We start from the raw sequence: 15,104 nt of genomic DNA, 5'->3' as shown, positions 1-15,104 counted from the left end.
GGATCATGAATTTATGCCAATCTTCACAGATATGTTCAGGGAGCTGCCCTGTCTGTGGCAGATAAACCACCCTGATTATAAGAACCAAACAAAGAGGAAGGCAGCGCTGGATAATTTGCTGCAATTTGTGAAGTCGGTGATCCCCACGGCAGACATTACCTATTTGAAGATCCTAATTGGTGGCCTGAGGAGCGCTTATCTAAGGGAGCACAAGAAGGTCCAGTATTCCCAGAGATCAGGAGCTGAGGATGACATTTATCTCCCCAGGCTGTGGTACTATGACAGGCTGCATTTTCTGTCAGACCAGAGTGAACCCAGGCCAGCACTCTCCACTCTTCCTTCCACGCTTCCTTCCCTCCCAGCTGAAGCTTCTGACGCCCAACCTGGGCCTTCCAGGCAGCAACATGTGGAGGAGCCCAGCTTGAGTCAGGTATAGCATTCTTCTAAATATTTCTGCCTGATACCCAGGTCCCTCCCCCCTTCAAAGAAAAAGTGGCAGGAAGAGGAGTAACCTGGAGGAGGCTGCCATAGGCCTATTTTGGAAGGCTACTGAGGCCCTCAGAACACTCCACAGTGTGGAGGAGGACTTTGCTGCCATAACTGCATGCAAAATGATGCAAATGGAGGAGGGCCAACGACTCTTATGTGAGTTTTTAATTTTGGAAGCTCTAAATAAGGGGTTGAGGGGCCAAATCACATGTGCAACCCACATTTGTCAGCTCACCCATAGTCCTCCTCCTCCTCCTCCTCCAGGTCCTCCTCCTCCTCCTCCAGGTCCTCCTCCTCCTCCAGGTCCTCCTCCTCCTGCCACACCTCCAACACCAGAGCCACAGCCAGGAAGGAAGCATGGAAGGAAGGCCAGGGAGTGATGGCCCTGGGTTCAGTCTGGTCTGGCAAAAAATGCAGCCTCTTGTATGACCACAGCCTGGGAACATAGATGTCATCTGCTGCTTTCATGATCTCTTGGACTTCTGGACCAGACTGCACTCCCTTATATATGGACTCCTCAGGCCACCAATTTTGTTGTAAAATAATTGATGTGTGCCCTGGGGGTCAAAGTCTTCGCCAATTTATGATGTTTATCCAGCATTGCCTCCCTCTTTGTTTGGTTCTGAGCCCTTAATAAAGGAATTTTTGTTTCAATTATACTCATGTGTGTTTTCCTTCAAAAAGGACAGTTTGTTTGTGAGGAGGCAGGTACATTTCAAAAATACAATGTGAAATTAACAAGAGACTCCAAGCAATCTCCTTGAGATTAAATAATACAAGATAATAATGGTGTTGTGGTAACTTGACACACAAAACACATAATATTATGGAGTAAAAAAAAAATCAAAAACCAAAAAAAAATCAGCCTTGAAAAAAAGACAAACCAAAAAAATAATAATATATATATTTTTTGTCAGATGTGACAAATCAAAATATATTGAGGGAATCACAATAAATAATAAAGAAAGAAGTTTGTGAGAAGTCTGTGTGAATATGAGAAGCAAAACTACTTCATTCTTGTAGCATTATAAAGAAGAAGAGAGTGTGCTGTATTAAACTATTTTAAACACTGCAGCCTGACGAAAGTGCTCTATCCATTCCGAACGCTAATTTTACCAGATCGAGCTGCTCCGTCTCGGAATCTCTTCTGAGCATGCGTGGCACTGTGCGTCGGAATTGTCCACACACGGTCGGAATTGACGCAATCGGATTTTGTTGTCGGAAAATTTTATAGCCTGCTCTCAAACTTTGTGTGTCGGAAAATCCGATGGAAAATGTCAGATGGAGCCCACACACGGTCGAAATTTCCGACAACAAGCTCCGATCGCACATTTTCCGTCGGAAAGTACGACCATGTGTACACGGCATTATTAGGTATCCTTTATATTTTTTTCATTGACACTTTGGAGCGGTCTTCCCCACATCTTCATATATCTGGCGGCTTATATCTCTGACATCTCCCTGATGGATGGCTGGTCTACTCGCCTTTATGACTGGATCTCCAGGCTTCAGTGATATCCTCCAGAGACATCACCAGGAATTACCATCATGGCCGTGGAGATACATGTGAGTTTGACCCCTGCTCTGCAGAGGTCCACTGAATCTGGTAAGTGCAATTGAGTATTTGGGTGAAGATGTTATACAAGACCGATTTATGCCATTTGAAGCCTACATAATATGGATTTGTCCTGATGGACATTTGTGATATCTATCCATTCAATTTGTGATCATTTATTTAATTTCTACCTATTGTGCTGCACTTACCCTTCATTTTTGTTATTACACGCTGGCCTGGCTGGTTTGCTTTTTCCCCTTGTATCCGCCGACTTGCTTCTGAGCATGCTTGCAGATGGTTGCTTCCAGATTTTGCACTCTCCAGTTTTAGTAAATTAACCCCATTGTGAATGCATGCTTGCTTTTTATTTTTATTTGATTGATAAATCTGCTGCACTTCGTTGGCGGTTCATGTCTCTCTCTCTTTTTGTGCTTTTCAAGAAAGTAAGCACCACCTGCAGGAGCTTACTTAGCAGTGGCGGATGGTGCTCAATATTTTTTTGGGGGGCGCAAACAAACTGAAAAATACTGAACTCCCCCCATCAATTGCAGCCTCACTGTGCCCATCAAATGCAGCCATTGTACCCATCAAATGTAGCCACTGTGCCCATCAAATACAGCAATGGTGCCCATCAATTGCAGCCATTGTGCCCATCAAACGCAGCCACTTGTGCCATCATACGCAGCCATTGTGCCCATCAAACACAGCCACTGTGCCCATCATATGCAGCCACTTGTGACCATCATATGCAGCCACTTATGGACATCATATGCAGCCACTGTGCCTATCAAATACAGCCACTGTGCCCATCAAATGCAGCCACTTGTGCCGATCAAACGCAGCCACTGTGCCCATCATATGCAGCCACTTGTGCCCATCATATGCAGCCACATTGCCCATCATATGCAGCCACTTGTGCCCATCATATGCAGCCACTTGTGCCCATCACATGCAGCCAGTTGCGCCCATCGTATGCAGCCATTGTGCCCATCATATGCAGCCACCATGCCCCATCATATGCAGCCACTGTGCCCCATCATGTGCAGCCACTTGTGGCCATCATATCCAGCCACTTGTGCCCATCATATGTAGCCATTGTGCCCATCAAACGCAGCCACTGTGCCCATAATATGCAGCCTCTTGTGCTCATCATATGCAGCCACTTGTGCCAATCAAATGCAGCCACTTGTGCCCATCATATGCAGCCACTTGTGCCCATCATATGCATCCATTTGTGGCCGTCAAATGCAGCCACTTGTGCCCATCATATTCAGCCACTTGTGACCATCATATGCAGCCACTTATGGCCATCATATGCAGCCACTGTGCCCATCAAATACAGCCACTGTGCCCATCAAATGCAGCCACTTGTGCCCATCAAACGCAGCCACTGTGCCCATCACATGCAGCCACTTGTGCCCATCATATGCAGCCACATTGCCCATCATATGCAGCCACTTGTGCCCATCATATGCAGCCACTTGTGCCCATCACATGCAGCCAGTTGCGCCCATCGTATGCAGCCATTGTGCCCATCATATGCAGCCACCATGCCCCATCATATGCAGCCACTGTGCCCCATCATGTGCAGCCACTTGTGGCCATCATATGCAGCCACTTGTGCCCATCATATGTAGCCATTGTGCCCATCAAACGCAGCCACTGTACCCATCATATGCAGCCACTTGTGCTCATCATATGCAGCCACTTGTGCCAATCAAATGCAGCCACTTGTGCCCATCATATGCATCCATTTGTGGCCATCATATGCAGCCACTGTGCCCATCAAATACAGCCACTGTGCCCATCAAATGCAGCCACTTGTGCCCATCAAACGCAGCCACTGTGCCCATCATATGCAGCCACTTGTGCCCATCATATGCAGCCACATTGCCCATCATATGCAGCCACTTGTGCCCATCATATGCAGCCACTTGTGCCCATCACATGCAGCCAGTTGCGCCCATCGTATGCAGCCATTGTGCCCATCATATGCAGCCACCATGCCCCATCATATGCAGCCACTGTGCCCCATCATGTGCAGCCACTTGTGGCCATCATATCCAGCCACTTGTGCCCATCATATGTAGCCATTGTGCCCATCAAATGCAGCCACTGTACCCATCATATGCAGCCACTTGTGCTCATCATATGCAGCCACTTGTGCCAATCAAATGCAGCCACTTGTGCCCATCATATGCATCCATTTGTGGCCGTCAAATGCAGCCACTTGTGCCCGTCAAATGCAGCCACTTGTGCCCATCATATGCAGCCATTTGTGCAGGTAAAATGCAGCCACTTATGCCCGTCAAATGCAGACACTTGTGCCCATCATATGCAGCCACTTGTGCCCAGTATATGCAGCCGCTTGTGTCCATCATATGCAGCCACTTGTGCCCATCATATGCATCCACTTGTGCCCGCCATATGCAGCCACTTGTGCCCATCAGATGTAGCCACTTGTGCCCATCAAATACAACCACTTGTGCCCATCATATGCAGCCACTTGTGCCCATCAAATGCAGCCACTTGTGCGCAGTATATGCAGCCACTTGTGCCCATCAAATGCAGCCAGGCTCGGCTGTCACTTCACTAACCCCCCCGTGCGGCCGGTCTGGCGGCACTTACCACTAGTGTGGCGGGGCTCTGCTGCTCTCCTGGAGTGAAGGGGCTCTCCTCCTCGATGGCCCTCCTCCTCGGCAGCTCTCCTCCTCGGCGGGAAGTGGCAGCTCTCCTCCTCGGTGGTTCTCCTCCTCGGAGGGAACCGGCGACTGCGGCTCCTGTGTCCGCTTGTCTCCTCAGGCTTCCTCCGCCATGTCTCCTCTTCCACCAAAGCGTTAGGCATCCAATAGGTCTCACTGACCTGCCTGCTGATTGGCAGGGAGGAATGTTAGTGTGAAAATGACGAAAATGAATTCGCTATGCCACACAACAGGGTGGGATCGGGACGCAGTGCTCTGCGTCCCAAGCCCAACCTATTTTGAAGCCTATTAGAGCCTCCGGCTCTAATCACGTGCTTCAAAATACACACCCCGCCTATCCCCGCCATACAATTTCATGTGTCCGGTGTCCTGAAAGGGGCTGGGCACATGAATAGGGAGGGCGGGCCACGGGCCACCACTGTTACTTAGCATAACTGATGGCATGAGATTTTGTCTACAGCCTGACTTCTAAAAATATAGTATATACCTAAATGAGAAGTCCAAATCTACAGAACATTATGGCACCCGTGCAGGCACTAGATTTTTACCAGCCTGGCTGTGCTACTGTCAGAGGCAGGAGGTGTAAGGTACATGCGAACCTATGGGAAATGGTAGTATTTAAGCCTAGTGTATTAAGGAGGCTAGGCAGAAGGTGTGACAATAGTGATTTGTTTGGAACCGCAAGCTGTGTGGAGAGAATGGGGAAACCCTACTGAACACAGCGGCAACCTATTTTTTCCCAGAAAGTCAGTAACAAAAATGGTCCAATTTAAATGTTGTGTGTGCTAGGTGACCATGAGAGGTGATACAGACCAGCTAAGAAAGAATGCAGGGATTTCATAAACCTCTACTAGAGGGTTTTCAAAAACTTATTATAAGGCCTGTCATAAGTGGCTCTGTTGTAAACCATCTAGTGAGTAATATACTTCTGTTAGTCTGAGTTTTGACCTAGCACTGAACATTCATACATCTCAAGGTCTCAACTTTATTCCATATCCCATATGTCCGAATCGAATCGAATTATCTACATAAAAGTAGTTATACTAATGTATAATATATAAGAAGATACAAATAAGTTAGTCACAATATACAGTTGTGCTCATAAGTTTACATACTCTGGCAGAATTTATGATTTCTTGGCCATTTTTCAGAGAATATGAATGATAACACAAAAACTTTTCTTTCACTCATGGTTAGTGTTTGGCTGAAGCCATATATTCACAATCAACTGTGTTTACTCTTTTTAAATCATAATGACAACAGAAACTAGCCAAATGACCCTGATCAAAATGATACATACCCTGGTGATTTTGGCCTGATAACATGCACACAAGTTGACACAAAGGGGTTTGAACGGCTATTAAAGGTAACCATCCTCACCTGTGATCTGTTTGCTTGTAATTAGTGTGTGTGTATAAATGGTCAATGAGTTTCTGGACTCTTGACAGACCCTTGCATCTTTCATCCAGTGCTACGCTGACGTTTCTGGATTCTAAGTCATGGGGAAAGCAAAAGAATCGTCAAAGGATTTGCGGGAAAAGGTAGTTGAACTGTATAAAACAGGAAAGGGATATAAAAAGGTATACAAGGAATTGAGAGTGCCAATCAGCAGTGTTCAAACTCTAATCAAGAAGTGGAAAATGAGGCGTTCTGTTGAAACCAAACCACGGTCAGGTAGACCAACTGAAATTTCAGCCACAACTGCTGAACTGGAAACTTGTTCAGGATGCAAAGAAAAACCCACAAATAACTTCAGGTGAAATACAGGACTCTCTGAAAACATGTGGTGTGGCTGTTTGAAGATGCACAATAAGGAGGCACTTGAAGAAAGATGGGCTGCATGGTCGAGTCGCCAGAAGAAAGCCTTTACTACGCAAATGCCACAAAGTATCCCGCTTACAATACACCAAACAGCACAGAGACAAGCCTCAAACCTTCTGGCACAAAGTCATTTGGAGTGATGAGACCAAAATTGAGCTTTTTGGCCACAACCATAAATACTACATTTGGAGAGAAGTCAACAAGGCCTATGATGAAAGGTACACCATTCATACTGTGGTGGATCGCTGATGTTTTGGGGATGTGTGAGCTACAAAGGCACAGGAAATTTGGTCAAAATTGATGGCAAGATGAATGCAGTATGTTATCAAAAAATACTGGAGGAACATTTGCATTCATCAGCCAGGAAGCTGCGCAAGGGACGTACTTGGAAATTCCAACATGACAATGATCCAAAACACAAGGCCAAATCGACCTGTCATTGGCTACAGCAGAATAAAGTGAAGGTTCTGGAGTGGCCATCTCAGTCTCCTGACCTCAATATCATTAAGCCACTCTGGGGAGATCTCAAATGTGCAGTTCATGCAAGACAGCCCAAGAATTTACAGGAACTGGAGGCTTTTTGGCAAGAGTAATAGGCAGCTTTACCATCTGATAAAGAGCCTTATCCACAAATACCACAAAAGACTTCAAGCTGTCATTGATGTTAAAGGGGGCAATACACAGTATGAAGAACTGGAGGTATGTAAACTTTTGATCAGGGTCATTTGTGTAGTTTCTGTTGCCATTATGATTTAAAAAGAGAACACAAGTAGAGAGGTGCCTCTGGGTGCAGTATTTAGGAAATAACGCTTTAATAATAGATGTAGATCAACTCACATTTTGTAGATACAGGCATGGTATTAATAATACAGTGACGCATCCCCGAGTCCTAGGCAGTATGGAATCCTTGCTGACAACTGTGAGATCCTCCGGCAGATGGAGGATGCCGACTCCGGAGAGCGTCCTCAGAGCGAGGCGTAGAACGCATAGGACAGCTTGCTGCGGACGGATGACATCACCACAGCAGCATGCCTGTTTATTCCTACAAAATGTGAGTTGATCTACATCTATTAATAAAGCATTATTTCCTAAATACTGCACCCAGAGGCATCTCTCTACTTGTGTTTTGTTGCAGCTGAGGAATTGGTTTCTAGCCTATCATGATGGCAGCCCTGCTTGCATTTTTTGGACACTTTTCTTCCGTTGTCACCATTCCTAAATAGACTCTTTCAGCCGATATTGATTTTATGGACTGACCAGACTCTATTTTTATCATTATTTCCTTTTTTTTTTTTTATTTAGCAGATTTGTATCAGAATGTTTATGATGTCTGACTTGTTTTGCGCCTATACTTGTTATATGATCTAAAAAGAGTAAACACAGTTGATTGATAATAAATGGCTTCAGCCAAACACCATCCATGAGTGAAAGAAAAGTTATGTAAACTTATGAGCACAACTGTATATTGTACATAGTATGTAGCACTTACCCCCACAGTAGCCACTAGTGATAATGGGTTCTCTGTTCTGCTACAACTCTTTAACTGCTTCCCGACCAGTGCACGACGATGTACGTCAGCACAATGGTACGGGTGGGCAAAAGGGCATACCCGTACGTTCTTCCGTCATAGCAGCATAGCGAACGTACGCACGCCGCCAGTGGTGCACGCACGCCCGCCCGCCATGCACCGTGGGTCCCTACGGACTCGATGTCCGCCGGTGGCCCGCAATCGCGGCAAGGAGAGGCAGAACAGGGAACTGCCTATGTAAACAAGGCATTTACCTGTTCTGCCTAGTGACATGACAGGGATCCACTGCCCCCGTCATCGGGAGCAGTGATTTCTGTCATGTCCTAGGTAGCCCATCCCCCTACAGTTAGAACACACTGTGGGAACACAGTTAACCCCTTTATCGCCCACTAGTGTTTAACCCCTTCCCTGCCAGTGACATTTACACAGTAATCAGTGGCTATTTTTAGCTCTGATCGCTGTATAAATGTCAATGGTCCCAAAAAAGTGTCAAAAGTGTCCGATCTGTCCGCCGCAATGTCACAGTCCCGATAGAAATTGCAGATCATCGCCATTAGTATTAAAAAAAAAAATAATAATAAAAATGCCATAAATCTAGCCCCTATTTTGTAGACGTTATAACTTTTGCGCAAACCAATCAATATACGCTTATTGCAATTTTTTTTACCAAAAATATGTAGTAGAATATATATCGGCCTAAAGTGAGGGAGACATTTAGTTTTTTTATATATTTTTGGGGGATATTTATTATAGCAAAAAGTGAAAAATGTGGCTTTTTCCCAAAATTGTCATTTTTTTTTGTTTATAGTGCAAAAAATAAAAACCGCAGAAGTGATCAAATACCACCAAAAGAAAGCTCTATTTGTGGGAAAAAAAGGACGTCAATTTTATTTGGGTACAACGTTGCACAACTGTGCAATTGTCAGTTAACCACATCAATACAGGGCTTTTATAGACCCTTCCTTCCGAGACCAGTTTTTAGCTTTCAGCGCTCTCACACTTTGAATGACAATTACTCAGTCATGCTACACTGTACCCAAACAACATTTTTATCATTTTTTTTTCTCATAAACAGAGCTATCTTTTATGTGGTATTTAATCACCGCTGGGTTTTTCATTTTTTGCAATATAAGCGAAAAAAGAGAGAAGTTTTTGAAAAAAAACACTTTTTTTTTAGTTTCTAATGTAAAATTTTGCAAATAAGTAATTTTTCTTCATGAATTTTGGCCAAAATGTATACTGCTACATATCTTTAGTAAAAATAACCCAAATTAGTGTATATTATTTGGTCTCTGTGAAAGTTATAGAGTCTACAAGCTATGGTGCAAATCATTGAAAATTGATCACACCTGATGTACTGAAGGCCTATCTCATTTCTTGAGACCCTAACAAGCCAGGAAAGCCCAAATACCCCCCAAATTACCCCTTTTTGGAAAGCAGACATTCTAAGGTATTTAGTAAGAGGCATGATGAGTTTTTAAAGTTGTAATTTTTTCGCATAATTCTTGGGAAAATTTTATTTTTTTTTTACATAAAATTGTCATAATAACAAGTTATTTCTCTCACACAGCACATGCATACTTGTAATGACACTCCAAAATACATTCTGCTACTCCTCCTGAGTATGGCGATACCACATGTGTGAGACTTTTACACAGCCTGGCTACATACAGAGACCCAACATTGAAGTAGCACCTTCAGGCGTTCTAGGAGCATAAATTACACATCTCATTTCTCAACCACCTATTACAGTTTTGAAGACCCTGGAGCACCAGGACAATGGAAACGCCCACAAAATGACCCCATTTTGAAAAGCCAACACCCCAACACATAATCTATGAGGCATAATGAGTCTTTTGAATGGTTAATTTTTTCCAGAAGTTTTTGGAAAATGTGGAAAAACAATGAAAACGCATTTTTTTTTAAAAAAACAAAGTTGTCCATTTATAAGATATTTCCAACACACAGCATGTACATAGCAAAAAGGAAACCCCAAAATATATTCTGCTACTCCTCTTGAGTATGGCGATACCACATGTGTGAGACTTTTACATAGCCTGGCCACATACAGAGGCCCAAAATCCAAGTAGCACCGTCAGGCGTTCTACAAGCATAAATTACACATCTCATTTCTTAACCACCTATTACAGTTTTGAAGACCCTGGAGCACCAGGACAATGGAAACGCCCACAAAATGACTCCATTTTGAAAAGCTAACACCCCAGCGTATAATCTATGAGGCATAGTGAATCTTTTGAACGGTTCATTTTTTTTCCAGAAATTTTTGGAATAGCTGGAAAAAAAAGAAAACGCATTTTTTTTACACAAAGTTGTCCATTTATAACATATGTCCAACACACAGCATGTACATAGCAAAAAGGACACCCCAAAATACATTCTGCTACTCCTCCTGAGTATGGCGATACCACACGTGTGAAACTTTTACATAGCCTGTCCACATACAGAAGCCCAACATCCAAGTAGCACTGTTAGGTGTTCTAGAAGCATGAATTACAAACGTAAATTTCTGCCAACCTATCACATTGTTGAAGGCCCTTCATATTTCTAACACATAGCATGTACTGTACATACCAATTACAAACCAAAATACATTCTGCTGAGCAAAGGTTAAAGAAAAGATTACCTGCGGTTTTAGTAGTGCAGTGGTCCACAGAGGAGAGCATCGGTCCAGGCAGCAGGCAGGAATGTGGACAGCGATAGCAAAACAGGCAGCAGGCAGGAATAGTCAGTACAGGTAGAGATGTTGTCAGCACAGCCAAAGCATTGGTCCAGATATCAGGCAGGGATGTGGTCAGCAGCAGCAAAAGGACCGCCCATGCAGCAGGCAGGAATACTGTCCATAGTTAGTACATGCTGCAGGCAGAAATATTGTCAGCACAGCCAGAGTATTTGTCCAAGGAGTAGGCAGGACCATCAAGCTTAGGGCATCGATCAGGAAAGAATGGGGACAGGGGTGGAGGCTTCTCCCACCCAAATCGCTTTGAAGCCTCCGGGCAACCAGACCCTGTTCTGGGAACACAGAAAACCAAAAACTGGTTTTCTCAACTCAGAGCACTATTCTGGAGCCTCTCACATATGTGAGACCCCTGTGTAGCAGGGTGAAATATCCAAGGGGCAGGCAAAAACATGGTCAACAGGCCAAGGTCAGTGCAGGTAAAAGGCAGAAATAGACGGTAGGCAGAGGTATAGCCGATATAGTCCAGGGTCAGTTCACGTGAAAGGCAGAAACATGGCGGATAAACAATGCAGACGGCAGGCAGAGGCATAGTCGAGGAAACAGGCCAGGGTCAGTTCACATGGAAGACAATGATGGTTGGTTGAGGCACCAGGGAAATATTCAGGACAGAAATTGAAAACGGGGAAATGGCAGTATATTAGAAATATGGGCTAATAGTTTACAAGAGTGTGATAGTGTCTGAAGCATTCTCCGATGCAAAGGCCAGGTTGGGAGGGACATTGGGCACAATGGATACTGGTGTCTTTCCTAACTCCTCTTTTGGTGCACACCCGACATTTTTTTTGGCGTCGTCTTCTGGATCCTGATGGTGGAATATGGTCCGGTAAATGGCGCTCATGTAGTCTGCTGACACAATCAGAGCGAATCCTTTCTGGGGGGGATACTTGTTGATAGATCAGGGCAGTGACAATGTCTTCAATAAACTTTATGAAGGTGTTGGGCGTTTCTGTCGATTTTTGGTAGGTGATGAAAGAATTTAAAAGGACCGAATGAAAAAAGTAAATTGCGACTTTTTTGTACCAGAAGAGGGATTTTCATGTTGATAAATAGGGCTGCAACATTTGATCATTTAAATCCCTCCCCCATTAATTTATTGTACTCAATGATACAGGAAGGCTTTCGAACGGGACCTCATCTTCTGCGAAGTTCCACCGAGGTGTCATCATGGATGGTGGACATGATGTACACATCTTTTCTATCCCTCCACTTCACAGCCAACACTTCCTCGTTCCTCAAGCTTGTTGATTCCCCCCTTTGTAGTGTTGTGGTGACTAGACTCTGTGGGAAGCCCTTTCCCTTTCTTTTTTCCTTGCTGTACCGCAAGCCAGAGTATTTTTCAGGTATGGGCGGAGAAGGGGCAAACTGGTGTAGTAGTTGTCCATGTAAATATGATACCACTTTTGGAAGAGTGGGAATGCCAACTCCCAAACAATTTTTCCGCTTATTTCCATGTACGATGGACACTCAGGGGGCTGGAGCTGGGAGTCTTTGCCTTCGTACACATGGAATGAGCATACATATCCGGTGGAGCTTTCACAGAGCTTGTTGAGCTTCAATCCATACCTCGCCCTCTTTCTGGGGATATATTGCTTAATTCCCAGCCGGCCTGTGAAATGGACCAGGGCTTCGTCCACAGAGATGTTTTTGTCAGGGATATAAATTTGGGCAAATCTCTTGCAGAAAAAAATCAATTAGGGGCAAATTTTATATGGTTTATCAAAGTTTGGGTGATTTCGGGGGGGGGGGGGGGGCACTGTGAGTTATCACTGAAATGCAGGAACTGCATTATAATTTCATATCGGGACCTGGACATGACCGATGAAAAAATTGGCATGCGGTGGATAGGGTTGGTCGACCAATATTTATGCACTTCATTTTTTTTGTAAGCCCAATGTTGCGCGTTAGGCCTTAAAACAATTTAAGCTCCTCTACTGTTAGGGGTCTCCATTCAAAAGGGCAGGTATAGCTTGAGCTGGGGTTGTTTTCAATGAATTGTTGGGCAAAAAGATTGATTTGGTCCACGATGCCTTGAACTCATTCGTCAGGGAAAAATAAATTAAAAAAATCAATTTGGGAAAAACCTGCAGTGTTGACCTGCACACCTGGCTGTGCTGTGAAAGGGGGGATTGTGGCTGACCCTGTGCTAGAAGGCAGGAACCATGGGTTTGCCAAGGCATCTGGAAGCTGGCTTTGGGCCCTAATTCTTTGGCGTGCACTTGTACTGGGCCTTTCCTCCTTGGGTCTAGCAACGCTTGTACTGGGCCTCTCCTCCAGGGGTCTAGCTGGTAGCTGCCTGGTGTTCAGACCGTCTTCTTTTTGGATGGACTGCTTCCTCCTCTGATTTGGATCCTGATGTGCTGCCTTCAGGGGGCTCATATTCTGAACCAGAATCAGAATCAGAACTGGGTGGTGAGAGCTCCCCGTTGCTCTCATCAGTCAGGCTCAGAATCTGATATGCCTCTTCTGGGGTGTATAACTTTCTGGACATAGTGGCTGTATGACGGGTACTCTGGTGGCAGGTACTCTGGCGGCGGGTACTCTGATGAGGTGGCAGGTACTTTGGTGGCAGGTACTCTGGTGGCGGGTGCTCTGATGAGGTGGTGAGTACTCTGGTGGTGGGTACTCTGGTGGTGAGGTGGAAGGTACTCTGATGGCAGGTACTAGGATGACAGGTACTCTGGTAGCAGGTACTCTGATGAGGTGGCGGGTACTCTGGTGCCGGGTACTTTGGTGGCAGATACTCTGATGAGGTGGCAGGTACTCTGGTGGCAGGTACTCTGATGAGGTAGTGGGTACTCTGGTGGTGGGTACTCTGGTGGCAGGTATTCTGGTGGCAGGTACTAGGATGACAGGTACTCTGGTGGCAGGTACTCTGATGAGGTGGCGGGTACTCTGGTGGCGGGTACTCAGGTAGGCTCCAATCAGTGGAAAAGAAAGGCTAGCAACATCCTTCAAGAGGAGAGTCCCAGGTGCTGGCTGATGCGAGGCAAGGCAGAGAAAAGTGAAGGGATCTGGAAGCCGCACACCGGTCTGATGATAAGTGCCTTTATTAGTAAAAAAGTTGGATCATGGAGGTATACAAAAACACCACAGCAGAAGTGTATAGGTATCAGCTGACACGTTTCGCACTCACAGCGAGTGCTTACTCATAGCTGAGAGCTAGTCAGCTATGAGTAAGCACTCGCTGTGAGTGCGAAATGCGTCAGCTGATCCCTGTACACTTCTGCTGTGGTGTTTTTGTATACCTCCATGATCCAACTTTTTTACTAATAAAGGCACTTATCAGACCGGTGTGCGGCTTCCAGATCCCTTCGCTTTTCTCTACTCTGATGAGGTGGTGGGTACTCTGGTGGCGGGTACTCTAGTGGTGGGTACTCTGGTGGCGGGTACTCTGATGAGGTGGCAGCTACTCTGGTGGCAGGTACTCTGGTAGCAGGTACTCCGATGAGGTGGCGAGTACTCTGGTGGCAGGTACTCCTGATAACAAGTACTTCTGATGACAGACCTTCTTTATTTAGGGGGGCAATCTGGGCACAGTAGTATATATAGTATATATGTATATCTGTAACTCACTGTTAGCTGATCTCCCCCTTCACACTGGATTGGTGTGTGAAGAGGAGAACCCAGCAACAGCAGTTACACCTCAGGTTTGTTTACATTTAGTGACCGGCTGTGATTGGACACAGCTGGTCACCTGGTAAAGAGCCAATTTCATTGGCTCTTTACCCTGATCATGGCTTGGCTGTATCCGAGGGAAAAGCCTCAGACCTGATCGGCGCGCGTGAGCGCCGTGCACGCCGCTTCACATGCCGCTCTGCATGGTGACCGGCTGTGATTGGATACAGCCAGTCACGCTGCTCCCCACACTCCGCCATCCGCTCATTACCCTCATCGGAGAATAGTTGTGTTGGGGAACACACTGGATCCCCGATCGCCGCGCTGCAGGCCCCCGGGGGCCCGCAGTAGCGGTGATAAGCCAAGGACATCATATGACGCCCGCCCAGGGTGGGAGATTCCATCTGCGGATGTCATATGACTATGGCTGGGTAATAAAGTGGTTAAAGCGACGCAGTGCCGTATCGCAAAAAATGCTCTGGTCATTAAGGGGGTCAAATCTTCCAGGGCTGAAGCGGTTAAGCTGCTCGGTTCCCCACTGACACACCTGGTTGTAAGCTGGAAACTGCTAAAACCTGACTTAAGCATTAGTATGCTACTACTCTATAATAATACACAGAAAATCGGCCACAAGCA

The 15,104-nt window shown here is 45.5% G+C and overlaps 1 long non-coding RNA gene across 1 annotated transcript in view; it reads left to right on the top strand.

Annotated features, from left to right (window-relative positions):
• Positions 1-15,104, top strand: part of LOC141102430 (uncharacterized) — an 80,937-nt gene that overhangs the window by 23,041 nt on the left and 42,792 nt on the right. The gene's annotated exons all lie outside the window — the stretch shown is intronic.

The sequence above is a fragment of the Aquarana catesbeiana genome, linkage group LG07 (genome assembly GCF_042186555.1).
Source record: "Aquarana catesbeiana isolate 2022-GZ linkage group LG07, ASM4218655v1, whole genome shotgun sequence".
In the NCBI taxonomy this organism is placed as follows: Eukaryota; Metazoa; Chordata; class Amphibia; order Anura; family Ranidae; genus Aquarana; species Aquarana catesbeiana.
Note: the sequence above shows the minus strand (reverse complement) of the source record. Positions and strands in the feature narration are given on the sequence as shown.